At 29.2% G+C, this 17,756-nt stretch overlaps 1 long non-coding RNA gene across 3 annotated transcripts; it reads left to right on the forward strand.

Moving 5' to 3' along the window:
- Positions 1-186: 186 nt before the first annotated feature.
- Positions 187-4,895, forward strand: LOC126837440 (uncharacterized). 3 transcript variants are annotated; one of them, XR_007685518.1, is made up of 4 exons: positions 187-497; positions 602-1,003; positions 2,875-2,996; positions 4,800-4,895. It is a non-coding gene; the product is annotated as an uncharacterized LOC126837440 (long non-coding RNA). The 3 variants fall into 3 exon arrangements; XR_007685516.1 differs by having other exon boundaries at positions 602-797; XR_007685517.1 differs by lacking the exon at positions 4,800-4,895 and adding an exon at positions 4,298-4,539 and having other exon boundaries at positions 602-797.
- Positions 4,896-17,756: the final 12,861 nt, after the last annotated feature.

Below are 17,756 nucleotides of genomic sequence, written 5' to 3' on the forward strand. Positions count from 1 at the left end.
GGTGACCGCCATATTGGACTAAAAACGGCTACGGACTCGAGCTGTTGTTTTCGATTAATATCCATATTGTTGCTGTTGGTTATAATAATAATTAAGAACTGTCATAATATTATTATCATATCATCATTGTTATCACTTATCATAGTTTTTCCGACATCCGTATTGTCGGACGCACGATTATTACATTTAAGATATTTGTTAAGAAAGTTGTTTTGTTTTCATATTATTATAATTATGTATAACCTAACCTGACCTATATCGGTTTTTTCGTTACAAAATATTAGTGTTCAATTATTATTTTCACACAGTTACACCGAGTAGATAACGCCAGCGACTTGCTCTACTGGCTGTTTACCAGTTTTTGCACAAAAAATGTAGCTAAAACAAAATAAATGTATATGTACTTGAAAATCGCTTCCCGTCAATAATACACATCGAAGATAAACACCGACGTCGTAATAATTTAAAATCGAAAAATGATATTATTGTTCAATGTGGTAAGTCCTGTTCGACCTTTTACGTGTAATTGTTTTTCGCATATTGGACCTACTAGGCTGTTGAAAATGTTGGTGTTAAATTTTGTCCAAAAACCGTTTTGCAGGCCTCGTGAACGTTTATTTAACGTGTTACCGTCGTACGGCCTCTCCGCCACTGTTGATTCGGATCCGGACGCTCTACGGGTCTATAGTACTGTCTGGTCGCGGTTTGAACGAATGATGATAAGCGAAACCACGTCTCGGTGGCAATGCCGGTGCAATTGTGTGGCAATTACACACACTTTGGAACTACAAATAAAAGTACATAATAATATTCTACTCGACAGTAAAAGATTCATAGTAGCCCCACACGGTGTCGTGTCGGAAATTCATTTTTAACGACGAGTGAAATTGTTTTTGTTATATTCTCTACAACAATACTAATATCGAGTGTAAAATGGTCGACAATTATTACTGTAAAATATACAAGCAATGTCAATTTGTTTCATCCGAAACCGTGTGGATAGGTATGAGTATTTTACACTATTTTCTAGTAGATATAATAATAAGATATATTATGCTCGTTTGTAGAATAACCCATAAGTCATAACAAACGTGAATGCTCACGTTTGTATGGATGTGTTTTATTTTATTTTCAATCCAATTCACATATAGGTAGGTATGTACATACAAAGTATTCACCTATATTTGAATGTAAACTTTTGGAAAAAAATCAAAATTTTATTATGAACTATTATCGCTCTGTATTAAAATGTTTTCCACTCATTTTGTTCTTTTCGATTGTACCTAACGATTGTTTTTTTATACACAATCGATACTAAAGTATGGGTCTAAGTCTACTTGAATTGTTTTTTCTTCTTTCTTTCTAAATGTTTGTTTGGATGACACAAGGTGAGATCTAACATAAGAACATACAAATATAATTGTATAATAATTTTAAATAATTATACACAACGGTTTATGTTGATACTGGTGGTCGATGGTTAGGCTAGGCCTCAGGTCGTGTTTGTTAATAGCCGGCAATTTAACTTTGCAAAAATCCTGTGCGACATCAAATTGTAAAATAGTCGTTAACTCGTGTGTAGACGAGCATCGTGTGTACGCAATCTGTGTAAAATAGATGACAATTAACGTGAATGTGTGTGTTTTTAATGTTAAACTAATGCCTGAATAGCGACTTTCCTATTGCTACGCTTGCAAATATCACAAAAACAACGACATTTAAAGATAAAACATTACTAAACTGTTGTACTTTTTTTTTTTAAGACAACGACGTACGATTGAATTCTCACGGAGCTGGAAGCAAACGTTGTGCGCTTCATTAATAGAAATTCATTTCTGAATTTGTCCAATCCAAATTTAATAAACAGTTTCCAGATTTATCCAAGCGCTCGCATAGTAATTGTATTTAAAATATATAGGTAGTGTGTAATAGTGTGTAAATGTTGGAAGAAAATTAACGATGTTGTAGGCGTCGCCTGTATCGAGCCACAACGGCTTACGCCGCTTGTGTACTTTTGTACTGGCATTATCTAAATAATGATTCACCGTACGGTTTGTTTCCATTACGTTATGTTACAACTTACATATTATAGTTGGTTTTTTTTAGTTAGTTAGTTGTTGGAAAATGGCCAGCTTTATAATATGTTTACATTGTTATTGTTTTTTGGCCAAATCGATAATAACGATTGAAAAAATATGTGCACTGTATGAGACTACATATATTATATAACGTATACAATTATTTATGTTTGCGCTTGGATGTTGTCTTGTAGACGATTCCCATTTAGGATGTGTATGAAGACATATTCTTTAAATAGTAATAAAAATAAAACTTTAAATAACCTATACTACGATCAAATTTTAGGACTTTTCAAAAAATTACAAAATTTTTTTACATGTCTTTTTTTGACATAATCTTGTCGATATACATAAGCCGCACCGATAGACAAACTTAAGCCAGTGGAGGCTTTGTCCTCCACACTTTCCTCACACTTTTTTTAACACTAAACAAATTCAAAATTTAATAATCAAATTTTATTTATTTTTATTTTATTTACTCGGTAAAATGTGGCATGCATAGCAGCATGTCTTATGGCATCTCTAAAAATACTGTACTCAACCCTTTTATGTTTTTTTAATTTTTTTTTTATAAGATTCATTGAAACTACCGTTGTGTTTTCCAAACTCGATGAAGGAAAATTAATTTTTTATTTTCCATTTATACATTTATTTTAATAACTGTTAGTAATAATATCTACTAAGCAACTTCCGGTCCTTTGAATACAATTATTTTTTTAATTAGTTGACAGTATTAACAGCAATAATTATTAAGAAATCCAAATGTCTAATGAACAATTTTTTTTTTTTTTTTTAGTATAAAATAAAACATTAAAGGACGACAAGGCAATAAAGGAAGTACTCGGTAATTAGTCACTAATTAATAATGCTTTAATTTCATTGGGGCAAATATCGATATCAAAAAAAGAACGACTTCCAGTAAGTTTATTATTATTGTTTTTTAATTTACACTATTTTCAGATTTAATGATACTTTATTTATTATTATTATTTATATTTAATATACATATTATTAGAATATGGATAGTGCCCCCCCCCCCCATTATCCATATTCTATACTAGCCCCCCCCGGCTTAGGGGCATTTGCACAAGGCAATTTTAAAATAATCTCCCTCTAATATTTTTCCTGTTTATGTACTAAAACCTCTACTTGTGAAAATGTTTAATATAAAAAAATACAAAAGCTTTTTGCAGAGTCGATAACAGTACTTATTGTTCAGTATGATTTATCAATTTCATGTGGCTATCACTTACCCCCATTAGGTGTCTGCATCTTGTGAACGCTAGTTTCGCAGCTTTAGGAAGAATAAAGATTCGGCTTAGGGTTTCAACGAGACAGGACAGACTTGCAGTTTTGACAATATTATAAATAGAATAAGATATGACATACGTTTAATTGACACGAACAAAGTTATTGACACATTTGCAGAACAACCAAAGCGTTATAACTCTTGTGTAAAATACCTGTAAATAATTTACAATATTGCATACATTTTTATTATTTTTTGTTATAAAATAAAAATGCCAATAAACTAGTGTTAACTGTTAAATTAATAAACAACATCGTTGCTCAATAAAACATTAACCTCGTTAATTTAATATCAATAGCAAATGCAGATGCTTAGCACCCTCAATTTTTTTTATTGAAATTGCGTCTATGTTAATATTGATACTATATATTGTGTAGTATCAGGAGACTGAGTAGTAAAAAAGTCACTTACTGCTTTATAATCTTTTAAAAGAATTGACTATTTATTTATCATTAAAAAAAAAAATCGATTTTTTAAATTCAATTAAAAATTTAACTTCTAGCAGCGGATGCCAATGACCACAAATGTATAATATTGTACATTTTAAAATATCAAAATACGCAATTATATAAAATAATTGAAATCGGCTTAAAATGTTAGCTGACTTGTCACAAATTAATTATAACATTTTTCCCCGGTTGATTATTGCAAAAAGGTATTATGTGTATTAGGATGACATTGAATTACAATTATTTGTTATGATGGTGACTTAAAATAATATAAGAGAACAATGATAATTATTTTAAACATTTTGAACAATATTTTATGACTAGAATTTTCGTTTTAAACTTTTTCTTAAGCTCATACGCGTAAACCTCTAATAAGTCAAAATATGAAAGTATATGCAATATACGTTTACTGATTTGAAATAATATAGTCTTTGTGAATCGAATTTATACCCTATTTTTAGGCGTAAATCTGATTTCACTATTAAAATATGCAAAGCCATAAACATAACCGTGCTTTAGTTATTAATTAATAATAATTGCATTTCTATGTTCATTATGGCCGGAATAATTGGGCTGCCCCGACGGCCACAGCGGATAACCCTAATGAGTAACTTACTTGATATTTATTTTTAGAATTGCTGAAATCAAATGTTGTGTATTGTTTTAAAATAAATTATTTATTTAAAAATATTTGTTTTAAATGTATATAGAATATATATATATATGTACTGCCTTTGTAAGCAACAATGCCATAACTCGAAAAAATGTTTTCTTAAATTTTATGTTCACAGCTTATAGATTTATTACATGTACCATTTAAAATTTCAACCAAGTATACATTTTTTTTTTTTAAGACAAGTGTTTCCGATACGCTGAAAACCACCGCTTTGCTGAATGTCGGGTCGAAAAAAATAAATTATTTACAAATAGTTTAGTGTTCACTCTAATAGTCTGTTTGTTCAGGAATGGCATATATGTAAAGCAACAACACATCTCCAGAATAATTGCCCAGAGAAGGAGAAAAAATAATTTTTATATATTTTATAAATGTTAAATAAATGTAATTTTATGCTTAAGTTTTTAAATTTTTTTTATAGCTATATGTTTTTATAGAATCTGCAATTTTGTCATTTGTCGCTTCCTTATGGTTTTTTTAATTTTTTTTAATAGATTCTGTAACACAGAATGTAATACTTGTTTTAAATAAATCAGTGTACCTAAAAAGTATTAAACAACTAATTGATTATATTTATTATGTTCGTCACAGTTATTGATTTGGTTTCATCCCGTTCGACCGACAACATGATTGTTAACATTTTATAATACAATTCAAAAATATTTAATTTAATTGGAAAATATTATTTTAAAATGTATTTTAAAAATTACCCAAATATGATTTAAAATTTAGTATAGTTTGACCCAGTTAGATTAGAGTTAAGTAATTGCAACCAAGTTACGTTACTAAATATTTGTTTTCAATGAAATTCCAAGTGAATTATTAACATCATACAACGAGGCCTCTAATTTATTTGATAAAAAACATTGCAATTATTTTTTTTCAGTTAAATTAATAAAACATAATAATTTGTCTACAAATCACACTAAAATAAAAATATTATTTTTTTTCTTAAACAACGATTACTAGTTTCAAACAAACCTTTTAAAGTTTTATTACGTTTAATCTGAAAAAAATTAACGTGTTCGCCGTTAGCTGTTATTTGATTTTTAAAGAAATAATTACTAGCAGATCTTTGACCTGTATTTAGTTTTATTTTTTTATATTTTACATTTCATTAATAAAAGGTGAATTAATAAAATCTTTACAATAGTCGTACATCTTACATCTCGTAAGCCCAACTTTAGATCCTCTATTTCAAAAATTACTTAAGATAATAAGGTAAGATTTATTCTTACCGTTTAGTTTTTAAGTTTTTTTTTTATATTTTGAATTTTATAATTACACTAAATATTGAATGAGATTATTGTTCTTGTACTAGAGAAATGTGCAACAAACCTAAGATTCTTTTGACAAATAATATATTTGTTCATCAAAATCTATTTTTGAGAACAAAAACTAACTATATAATTGATGTTAAATCGCCATTTCGTCACCGTCAACAATGTAAGTCTTTTATCTGTGCTTGAACTTTGTTTTAATTTTGTTAACTTTGTCCATTAATTTTTGAAAAACGAATTGATAATATTTTTCTATTTTTTTTCCATGATAGTTTGGTCTCATAATTTTTGTATTTTGTCTAACATTTTACAAAATGACGTCTATTTCAAATGTATATAAAAAACGATTCTTTGTAGAAATATGCATGAATTTTCGGAGAGATTTTTAATAACTAGAATTCACATTTGTTTAAGTGATCAAACTCTGGCCCGTTGCAGCAACGAGGTCAACACATCAAATGAATGCGACGTGTTTAAGGAATCTTTTGCTTTTAACGGTAACCTCGGGAGACATGAACTTGTCCATACAGGATAAAAGCCTTTTAATTGTAGTTTCTGTACAAATTCATTTGCCAATAACGTTACCCTCAAGAGACATGAACTTGTGCATAAAAGACAAAAGTCTTTTAAATGTAGTTTCTGCAAGAAATGTATTCGCCAAATGTCTACTCTCCAGGCACACGTGTCCATTCACACCGGAAAGGCATTATACAAATGTAGAGTTTGCGAAAAACGTTTTTTTTTACCAATTTTCCGGTTGGAAAATACACGAACGTGTTCACATCAGCGAAAAATCCTACAAATGCGATGTATGTCAGAAATCCTTTAAAAAAAAATATTCTCTTATAGCGCATCGTGCAAGATTACATAAATAATACGTCATAGACTTCATGTTACTATTTTGCTCATAAGAATCTTAATTTTAATAATTTTTTTGTGTTTTTCTCGTTTATTTGTTTAATTATTATAGATTGAATTAAATATTATTAATATTTATGTCTGTAACGATTTGTTAAAATAGTTCTTTGTAAAATAAAACAGTATTAGTTAAAAATAGTTAGTACTTGAAAATATATTTCAAGTACCCATTAGCTCGGTTTTTTATGAGAAAATTGTCAGTGCAACAATTTTCAAACTATAAGTTTCAAAACTGTACATTAATAAACAATGAAATAAAGACAAATTTTTCCATCCAATACTCCAAGTTTAGTTATGCATATTGATTTCCAGAAAACATAATACAAGGTCATTCATCGAAAAAATTAAATTTCTTATTAAACCCTATAAGATATTGAATGGTTCACGGTAGAATGATCGCTCTGTATAGTAAAAAAGAACAGTACAATAATAAAGAACACTTACACTGAAACTTTTCAGAAATAACAAAAGGCCGTATAAGTAGAGTTTTTAATTCCTGCTTTCAAGGGTTATGTGTAACAGAAATTTAACAATAGTCATAGATTTCATTAAAAAAATATAGTATAAAAATTTAAAATACACATAACTTAATGGTTAAACTATTTATATTATTCGTAAAAATAAAAAAACATCACAAAATATTTTAAAGTAATTTTTTCAACAACTGCAGCTAAATTTAAGAAAAAAAATGTCTTGATTAAAAACATTTTAAAATTGCCTAATCGTTCAATGGCGTATAAAAGACATAAGTTAGAATTTATAAATTTAATATAATATATTATGTATAATATCTTAGAATTCTAATTATGTAAAGTTGGCTAAACAAACATAAACTTATTACTACTACAAATTATAATAAAAAGAAATCTTCCTATACTAGATAACTTTGTAGTTATTATTTTTGAACAATACATTGCACTATAATGGTTGATAAAATAAAAAATTTAGTTAGAACTAAACTTCTAAATTCTTATTTTTGCTTACATTAAAACTATGAGTTGCCTTCAAAAATATCAAAAATTAGATTCTACAAAAGGTCCAACTGATGACATCATATCATATTTTTAGTACTTAATTCTTAAAAAATAATTAAATTCTAGTTTTTATAAATATTGATAGTCAGTTTCCCTATTTTAAAATTAAGATTTCCGAACATGTTTAGGCATGATTTAACTTTTATCTGAGTGTATCATTATATGTTTTTTAAGAGTCCCGGATTGTGAAAATGTCTTCTTACATACATTACATTGAAAAGACCTTTCACCCGTATGTGTCTTTGTGTGCTGATTAAGATTTCCAGAAAGTGAAAATGTCTTCTTACATATATCACATTGAAAAGGCCTTTCACCTGTATGTGTTATTTTGTGCCTATTTAGATCTCCAGATTTCGAAAATTTCTTCTTACATATCTCACATTGAAAAGGCCACTCATTAGTATGTTTTCTTTTGTGCAAATGTAGATTTCCAGATTGTGAAAATACCTTCTTACATAACTCACATTGAAAAGGCCTCTCACCAGTATGTGTCCTTTTGTGCTTATTTAAATCTCCAGCTTTCGAAAATTTCTTCTTGCATACATCACATTGAAAAGGCCTCTCACCAGTATGTGTCCTTTTGTGCATAATTAGAGTTCCAGATTGTGAAAATGTCTTCTTGCATACATCACATTGAAAAGGTTTCTCACCAGTATGTGTCATTTTGTGCCTATTTAGATTTTCAGAATGTGAAAATGTCTTTTTACATATCTCACATTGAAGAGGCCTCTCACCTGTGTGTGTTCTTTTATGAATTTGTAAAGTTCCATTTTGTGAAAATGCCTTCTTACATATCTCACATTGAAAAGGCCTCTCACCTGTGTGTGGCTTTTTGTGCTTATTTAGATCCACAGATGATAATGTTTTCAGTCCTAATCCACAATGAAATGATTTCTTAGCTGTGTGTGTCGTAATACATTTTTTAACTGAGCTGGATAGAAATTCTGCAGTTTGAATTTGATTATATTTCATATTACTGATGAGTGTATTACTAAAAAGAATAGTTATACAAATATTATGATAATAACTTAATTGTAAATCTTTAATGAAATCTTTTGCATGTTTATACAATTCTTACTCGGTGTAAAGAGGTGGCACATCTTCGTCTTTGATGACTGTTAAATCCTGGTTTTTTTCAATTTCTATCCCAGATACTACAAAACAATTAATATCGATTTTATCGACCTCCTGTTTAATTTCAGCCACGGTGTTTGGTTTTCTAACAGTTGTTTCTTTATTTATGGTACTTGTTGTATCGAAGTCTGATCTAACACAACTTCAAAAAACAGTAAAATAAATTATATAACAATATTCTTAACATTTTTTAGAAGGTTATGATAAACAAATATTAAGATTAGTAGTTATTCATTGAGATGAATTTATAAAAAAGTCCGATTTTTCTAATGTAAAGAACAAGAAACTTCTTTTAATACCAATACACTTTGAAAGACCCAATTAACTATCAAATTTGGCAAAAGTTGTACATGGTTAATAATTTATCAGATACTATTAGTCCAAGGCTATATCTGAAAAAAAATGGCAAGTTCGCATTTATTTTCAATACATTTTTGAAGCTATGCTTCTTATGGGACTCCTTGGCGCTGGGGGTCAACGAAAAAAACTGTAACACTCGTTGGTGAACGCATCACTTGTGAACGGCTGGACTGATTTAACTCATTTTTTTGTTAATGTTCGAACATTCCGGAGAAATTTTTACGGAAATATTGGATAAGTTGCCCGGAAAATTGTAAATTTACGAAGTTAACCCCTTAACGTAACGCTCGGCTTGGCTTAGTATGTATATATATATATATATATATATATACGATATTAATAATAGGGGGTTTAATTATCGTCTAGCAATTATTACGATAGTAATGAGGGTAGCAGATATATACGATAAAATAAAAAATATTTACTTTCATATTATTCAAATTAGTGATGTGAACTAAATCCGGATTCTCCGAAAATCCGACAAATCCGGATTTTGAAATCCGTAATCCGAAAATCCGAATTTCGGATTTCAAAATCCGAAAGTCCAAAATTCGGATTTCAAAATCCGAAAATCCGAATTTTTAGTTTTACAATGCTTATTTCTGTTTTTTTAACCTGAAAGTCAAATTTTAGGTTCTTATCTAAATTGAAATATGTAAATCAAATCATTTTCACTTCTAAAGTCTAAGATACTGTGTTTTTATTTTAAAATGTATTTGTATAATTGATTTATTTAGTGTAGCTATTTCCGATAACTACCGATTATATATATATATATTTACTTAGATCTGATAAAGGATAATGTAAAAACCGGCTATTAGTAAACCAAGCATTAAGACTTTCCTGGGTTTTGGAATCCAAAATCAGGCATTTATTGAAATTCCGGATTTCAGATTTTGAAACTCTGATTTTTTATTTGTTTAAGCATTTATTGTAATAAAACTGTTTTAACAAAAATTCATTTATGATAAATCAAATACATTTTAACAATTACTGAACTTAATCATAAATAGACATTAATAAAAAAACAACAAAAATAGCCATAACGACAATGGCTATCTTAACTCAAATATTAAAAGAAATTATTTCAGACAGTAAAATAGTTAATTGCAATTAAACCGTAGTGTTTATTGCGCAAATGATTATTAATCAATTTTTAATAATAAACTTAAAAATGTTCCTTAGAGCAAAAGTTATTTTATTTGTCGAATGTTTATGGGTCACCTGTATTTTCAATACTTACCAATACCTCATTATGTTCTGTTTAAATAATAATAGCATCGATATTTTTTGGATATCTTTGCATTTAGGTCTTAAGAGGGCGTTACACCGGTGATTTTCATAGGTAAAAACTTATTTACGCAGACTGAAAATAAGTCACTTAATTTTGGATTTAAATTATAATAATAATCTTTATTGAGGGAAATATATTCCAATTTACAATAATATAATATATGACAGAGATGTAGTATTTATATATGTAGTGTAAGGACAGTAAGTGTTTAAAATATAAAAGCATCCATTATAAAATAAAAAAAAGTAGATTAAAAAATTAATCCAAAAATAACGTTTTTATGCGCCTTAAAAAGGATAAAATAACCTTCCGAGCGTCTTGATAACCAAATAGAATAGGTGAACTAGAAAAACCTGGGGCGCATCTTTCTACTTAGATATTAAAACCTAAGCTTTCATGCTAATACATTAAGTTGTCTCTCATAATGCTGTCGAGATGAAAAAACATTTTTTAATCGCTTTCAAAGATGCTATCATAGTCCGAAAAATAAATTAACTACCAAAATAGAGTCCTAATTATTAAACTAATAATTACACATCACAGTTTAACCTTTAAATTAAGATTTTGTAAGAAAAATGCCTATACTTTACCCTTAAAAAGGGGCGGTGTGACGGAACGGTAAGCGCTATTTATTGAGGGGCAAAGGATAGGCAATATTTGTCATATTTAGGCACTTTTTGAGATTTAGCGTACCTATATCTAAGAAAGTAGAGCTGACAGGAAAAATCTGATGACATATTTGAAATCAGCATTTAAAATACTATTAAAACCAGCAGGAAAATCTTACGCACCAAAATGTGTGTTGGGCCAGTGTTATTAATATATTATTATCCATAAACGTTAAAATCAAAACAAATATCATAAACCTTTTCCACCAGAATGGATGAAACTTTTTTCTTTATATCGCTTTTAGGGATTGAGGTCTAAAAATTAGTCAGAAGGTACCGATAAAATGGGTCCATGAAATACCTACTCAATTTTATTTGAAAATCTGAACTCAATTTTTTTTTTATAAAGAGAAAAATACTCTTTGACTATAGTCAATCTCTAGGTTGCTATGTGTGAGTGCGTCAACAGTCAACAGGTAGGTATTGAAAATAATTCGGCAATAAATTATTAAAGATAGGCAGTCAACCCTATTTTTTTCGTATTTTGCCTAATATTTCTATTTTTTTTCACTCAAACATTATTTTTAACTAATTAATTAAAAAGATAAATACATTTTTATAATAAATTACTTTTAAAGAGTGTTATTTATAAATAATACTTGATAATTAAAAAAATAATACACTAGTAAACTTTTATTGTAAAATATTTGTCTCGTAGGATAGATGTGTAATTTGTGCAATGTGCATTGTGCATGTATAGCATGTAGGTACAATGTGTATTGTTTAGTATGTTACCGCCAAAGTCGATTTTAAGAACAACTTAGTAAATTACCCATGCTTTATTTACCAATAAGCCGGTTTTCTTATCCGATAGTAGTGTAAGAAATTTATATACAGGGTGGTTAATCAATTATATGACACTCATGTTCTTGTAAAATTCGTAAAATTGTATCGTTTATTATTTAAAAAACATTTTGATTTATATTATTATACATTTTATAAAATTACAACGTTTTCATTGAGAAAATCTGAAATCCGGAATTAAAACAAATTTCTGGTTTCAGATTCCAAAACCCAGAAAAGTCCTAATGCTTAGTTTACTAATAAGCCGGTTTTTATGTTATTCTATATTAAATCTAAGTAATTATATGTATAAATATTATAATCGGTCGTTATCGGAAATAGCTACACTGAATAAATCAATTATACAAATACATTTTAAAATAAAAACACAGTATCTTAGAATTTAGAAGTGAAAACTATTTGATATATATATATATTTCAATTTAGATAAGAACCTAAAATTTGACTTTCAGGTTTAAAAAACAGAAATAAGCATTGTAAAACTAAAAATTCGGATTTTCGGATTTTAAAATCCGAATTTTGGATTTTCGGATTTCAAATTCCGGATTTCGGATTCCGAAAATCCGGATTTCCGAACTTCGGTAAATCCGGATTTTTCCCATCACTAATTCAAATCCTTAAAATTCCTTCTGATAATTGATATGTTGTACTTGTGACATAGCCGCAAAAATAGTAAATTCGCAAATATCGCAATTTCTATTGATTGTATGGATATGAAGGTAATATGTATAAAGATGTTAACCTTTTCTATATGATTGATTTTTTAGTTTGTTGACTTTGAAGCAACATTTTTCTAAAAATTTTATACGGATGTTTCTACTTAAAATAACAGTTTTGTGCTACTCAACCCAGTTATCCATGCTAAAATTTATAATTAGGTGCCAAAATACCAATTATAAACAGAAAGTCATTAAGCAAAATGTATTATCTAAGAAGTATATTTGAGAAATTATGTAAAAGTTAAACAATATTCACAGGAGTTAAATAACAACATTATTAACATGTAATAAAAGCTTAATGAATATGCCCAAAATCGAAAAATCGAAAAAAACCGGGGAAAAAATCGTCTTTTGACATGTAATTCTTTACAACTATTTTGATTACTTTGGTCGTTTTAAGACCTTTATATGTATCTTAAGCTCTTTTTTTTTGTTTCTAAGAGTTTTTATGGAGATTTCATAATGAGTTACACATTTTAAGTAAAATTTTTTTCGCTTTATGAAAACAATATAAAAAAAATTCTCAAATTTTGAGCAAAAAAAACCAACTTTTTTAGACCATAAATTAAATTTTAATGATTTTTTTGTTAAAAGAAAAGAAAAATTAGTATATTTTTCAGAAACCTGAGTTAATTTTAAATAAGAAACTAGTGTAACGGGGACACTTGACACCCCGTTACCACTCGTCCTAAAATACGCTTACTGGACATCTATCAATAAGACAATAGGTAGGGGAGACAGCGAACACACAGGACAATAGCCTCCGCGCGGACCCCAACGAGCAGTTGAGACTTGACCATCCTCGAACCGCGATTAACGACCATTTTAGCCCTCATCCGATTTACGCACTTTACCACGCTTTAACGCCGCCTATTACCATCCCGCATCGTGTGTGTTCGCTCGACTCCACTTCTACAGGACCAGCTGACAATCTCAGGGACCCAGGTAGAAGTGTATTATATATATATATTGTATAGTTAGTTTTACCTTATAAATAAATAGTTATAGTTGCATACTTCAGAGTTACGTCATTCAAAGGCACGACCGTTTAGCCCCTCGTGCGGTGCATATAAATATATAAAGGGGACTTTGGGTTTTACTTAAGTGTAGACACGGGGTAGCTTCCCGTTCTCAAGCCGAGATCCACTTACTCGATCCCATCGGCGACCGTTCAGTCTAGGATTAGCCCCTAGGCGAGCAGGCTCGTTACACTAGTTTTAACTTTTTTTTTTTTAATGGTGAGATATAAACAAACAGTAAAAAAGGGTGTCAAGATAAAAACTCAAAATACGATCGTGGTCAAAGTAATCGAAAAAAAATATCAAAAAAATTAAGAAGATTTCTTTCATCGTAACAGGCATGGTGTGTGATTTCCAAAATAATCAGAGGAATTTGGTCCAAATAATGGTTCGTATTATTTTTTACTCATATATCAAAATGATGAAAATAAAATGTTCTTACGCAGTTGAAAGAGTATTCACAAATTCGTCCTTGATAAGTGGTATATCTTGATTTTCTTCAATTTGTATCGTAGATTTGAAATAACAATCATTATTGATTTCATCGACCTTCCATTTATTTACAGACATGGTGTTTGGTGTGCTATCAATAAAAAAACAACTTTTTCAGAGTAATAAGTTTATATTTTTGTATCTCCCAAAATGTATTTTTGAAGTTTGGGTTAAAGTATATCCTTATTATTTTATCATTACATGCCAAGTTATTTTGGGCATAAACTACTAAATAATATTATAACCCAGCATTTATTATTATATTATATTACATTACTAAGAACCATTTATCTAAGGTAAATATTCCGCAAAGGAAACTGAAGCCGGGTTTATTATTTTATGATTATATAAATGACGATCAAAAAACTGGACTTACCTAATAGAAAGTGTGTGCACGTATTCGTCTTTTACAACAGCTAAATCTTGACTATTTTAAACAAGTATTTTTTTCAGAAAGCCGAGTTAATTTTAAATGAGAAACTGATATTTAACTTTTTTCTTTTTAATGCGGAAGTTACTAATACAAACAAACAATAAAAAAGGCTGTCATGATAAAATCTAAAAATACTTTATACGACGGCCAAAAAAATCGAAAAAAAATACTAAAAAATTAATATAATTTCTTTTATTGTCGACTTTATTTTTTTTAACTTTAATAATTGTCGTATCGTAATATGATCAACAAAACTAAAATAAAAACAGTATAAACAAATTATTATACCTAAAGTAAGGACACACAATACAATTGCGATAATTCACTGAATAGAAAATATGTAGAAATAAATCAAATACTTTCGATTTTAATTACTTTTAGTTTCACTTTCTCAACAAATCGGACGTTGTCGGATAAATTGTCGTCTAATTATTAAAATCCATAGAGTAACGCTAACATCTGGCCGTCAGATATCTCCTTGGTGTCGGACTGGACTGCTTTACCGCGTCTTTGGACGAATCAGTTGCCAAAATTTTATACTTTTATTTAAAAATGAATGAAAACTCTTACGATGACAAGTTGCACTATTCGATGCAATTGTTGTGATTATCACATTTATAGAATGTATAAAGTAATTATTATTATTAGTTCTGACAGGTATTTAATCATTTTTCTTGAAAATTATTAAAAATTTTTTTTTTTAAAACACTGAAAATATATTCGAATATCGATATACATTTCTAAACTGAGTACAAGATTCGAAAATATTCCAACAATGCCGTTTACATATTTGCCATTGATATTTCTTTATCGCAATAGCCTTATATTGATTTTAGTTTCAATCATATTTCGTATAATGTTACTGTATAACCGTTTTGTTAGGTATAATAATTTGGTTACGAATTTATAATTTTATTTTGACTATTAAATACCTAATCTGTGATATTACGCTCAGAAATATTTTTTTTTAAGTATTTGAATAATTATTAAATTTAAATAAATAACTAAATAAATAACCAATTACCTATATCTGATTAACGACAATTGTAGTATCGTAGTATCGGAGTATCGTTGTAATAGTTATTCGGTAAATGGGCATGGGCAGCACTTGCCGGCGATTAATTTGATTTATAAAACATTTTACCGTATATCCTCTATTATTGGCTAAATATAATAATAATAATAATAATAATAAGTTATTAAGAAAACATGCAACTATTGGCCCACGCATATTCTTTTTATCATATTTCTTTTGAAATAATATTAAAACTCGTTGAAATGTTTGTGTAATACGATTGTACTATAATTATAACTTGGCAGATAGTTGGATTTCTACAGCTCTGATAAGAATAGTAGTTTTAAAAAACACCTGTATATCAACTGTTACTAGTATTTCACATGAACAGTAAAATTATAGACTATAAATTAAAGAATGTTATAGTAACTTTACTTATATATATATATTGTTTATTGCGTAGTTTATAAGGATTTAATACAAATGTATGAATTAAAGAAACCAATATCATGTTAAAACATAAATTTAATGAAATTATACATTAATGGTTGAGTTTAGGTATTTAGTAGTTTATTAAAATTCTAAATTAACCTGACGGCATTATTAACATAGTCGTACGCGAACCCGAAGCCTTTAAATGCTAGTTCTTCAATTTGGTATATTTTCATGTTAAAGGTTAGGAATATATTCTCCCCGTCGTTCGCATTTCTAAGTGATGATTTTTTATGTTCCATATGGTATTTATACGAATGGCAAGATTGACGAAAATAGCTTTTCACATTTTCTTCAATATCGCTAATATTTTTTTTGATAATAGCAATTTCACCGTTTGAGTATTCTTCAAAACTTACTCTGTCGCAGAAACTCATAAGGTCTACTAGTATCTCAGACATTTTTATGTTGTATTCAATGTCTGGGTACATTTGGTAAAAATACGATACCGCACCATGCAATCGCACCAACAAATACTTTAAATTCTCTACTACTCCAAGAAAATCTTTGAAAATGTCTGAAGTGAAACCCTGATTCAATAGTTCAAAGATGTCATCGCAAATATCCTTCAACACTTTTGCGTACTTGCAGCATAAAAATTGATAGGCTAGATCAATTTTAATATTTACATTGTGTTTGGTAACTTTCTTCATTCTGTTGGGACAGTTCTCGACCAGATCCAGCACACCTGTGTAATCGTTGTTCGTTGATTTCTTTAAAATATATATCGAATCTATCGTACCGATCTCTCTCCATCCGTTATTATTTAAAATCTTGTTCATCTGTTCGACGCGTCGCATCTGATCTGGGTCAGAAATTATTATGTGCACTAGGTTTGATGGCCTATCATACACAAAGCCGAAATCCTCAAGTTCTGCTGCTAAGAATGTATCAATTACTTTTTTTGCTTCGGCAATCATTATATTTGACGCATAATTGGCCGGTTGGCCAATTAATTTCTGAACTTCAGCCGTAGCACTCGAAATGCCGTGTTGTACTTCGTGGTACGGAGTTGGCCAACAATTATTAGTGAAAAATGTACTCAAGCCTTGCACCATTTTTGACATGTATTCTTCGATGGCTTTGCATTCGGAATTGACGATTGATAAAATAGTTTCGGCAGTTTCATTTCCTCCCAACGAGCTACTGCCGACGGTCTTGTGGTCGTAAAAACTCTTGAAGTCGTCAATAATTTTAGATACATCTTTTTTGAACCGAGTTTTTGATGACGTACGAACAAACCATAAAAGTGAAGCTTGCATAGGCAATAGGATGGTATCGTTCTCCTTGATTACGTTGATTAATTTTCTTAAACACTCCAAAGATTGGAAAGGTTCGTTTATCCCTCTGCACATAGGTCCTATTCCCCTCTGGTAGTCGCTGAATTCCTTTATCAGTTTAACATACCGACAACTCAACAATTGGTGAACTTGTCGAAATTTAGTATCGGCATTTCCGTCGGTTACTATCTGTGCATTCGGACCTTTTGCAATCACTTCGTTTGCGGTGACCTGTTTTGAAATCAAACAACGTCGCTCAATAATGTTCACACAATATTCCGGATCCAACCATCCAGAGTTTA

The sequence above is a fragment of the Adelges cooleyi genome, unplaced genomic scaffold, assembly GCF_023614345.1.
Source record: "Adelges cooleyi isolate 19-005CV unplaced genomic scaffold, UGA_ACOO_1.1 ACOO_flye_CR_arks_rails_tigmint_CR_PRNA_249, whole genome shotgun sequence".
In the NCBI taxonomy this organism is placed as follows: Eukaryota; Metazoa; Arthropoda; class Insecta; order Hemiptera; family Adelgidae; genus Adelges; species Adelges cooleyi.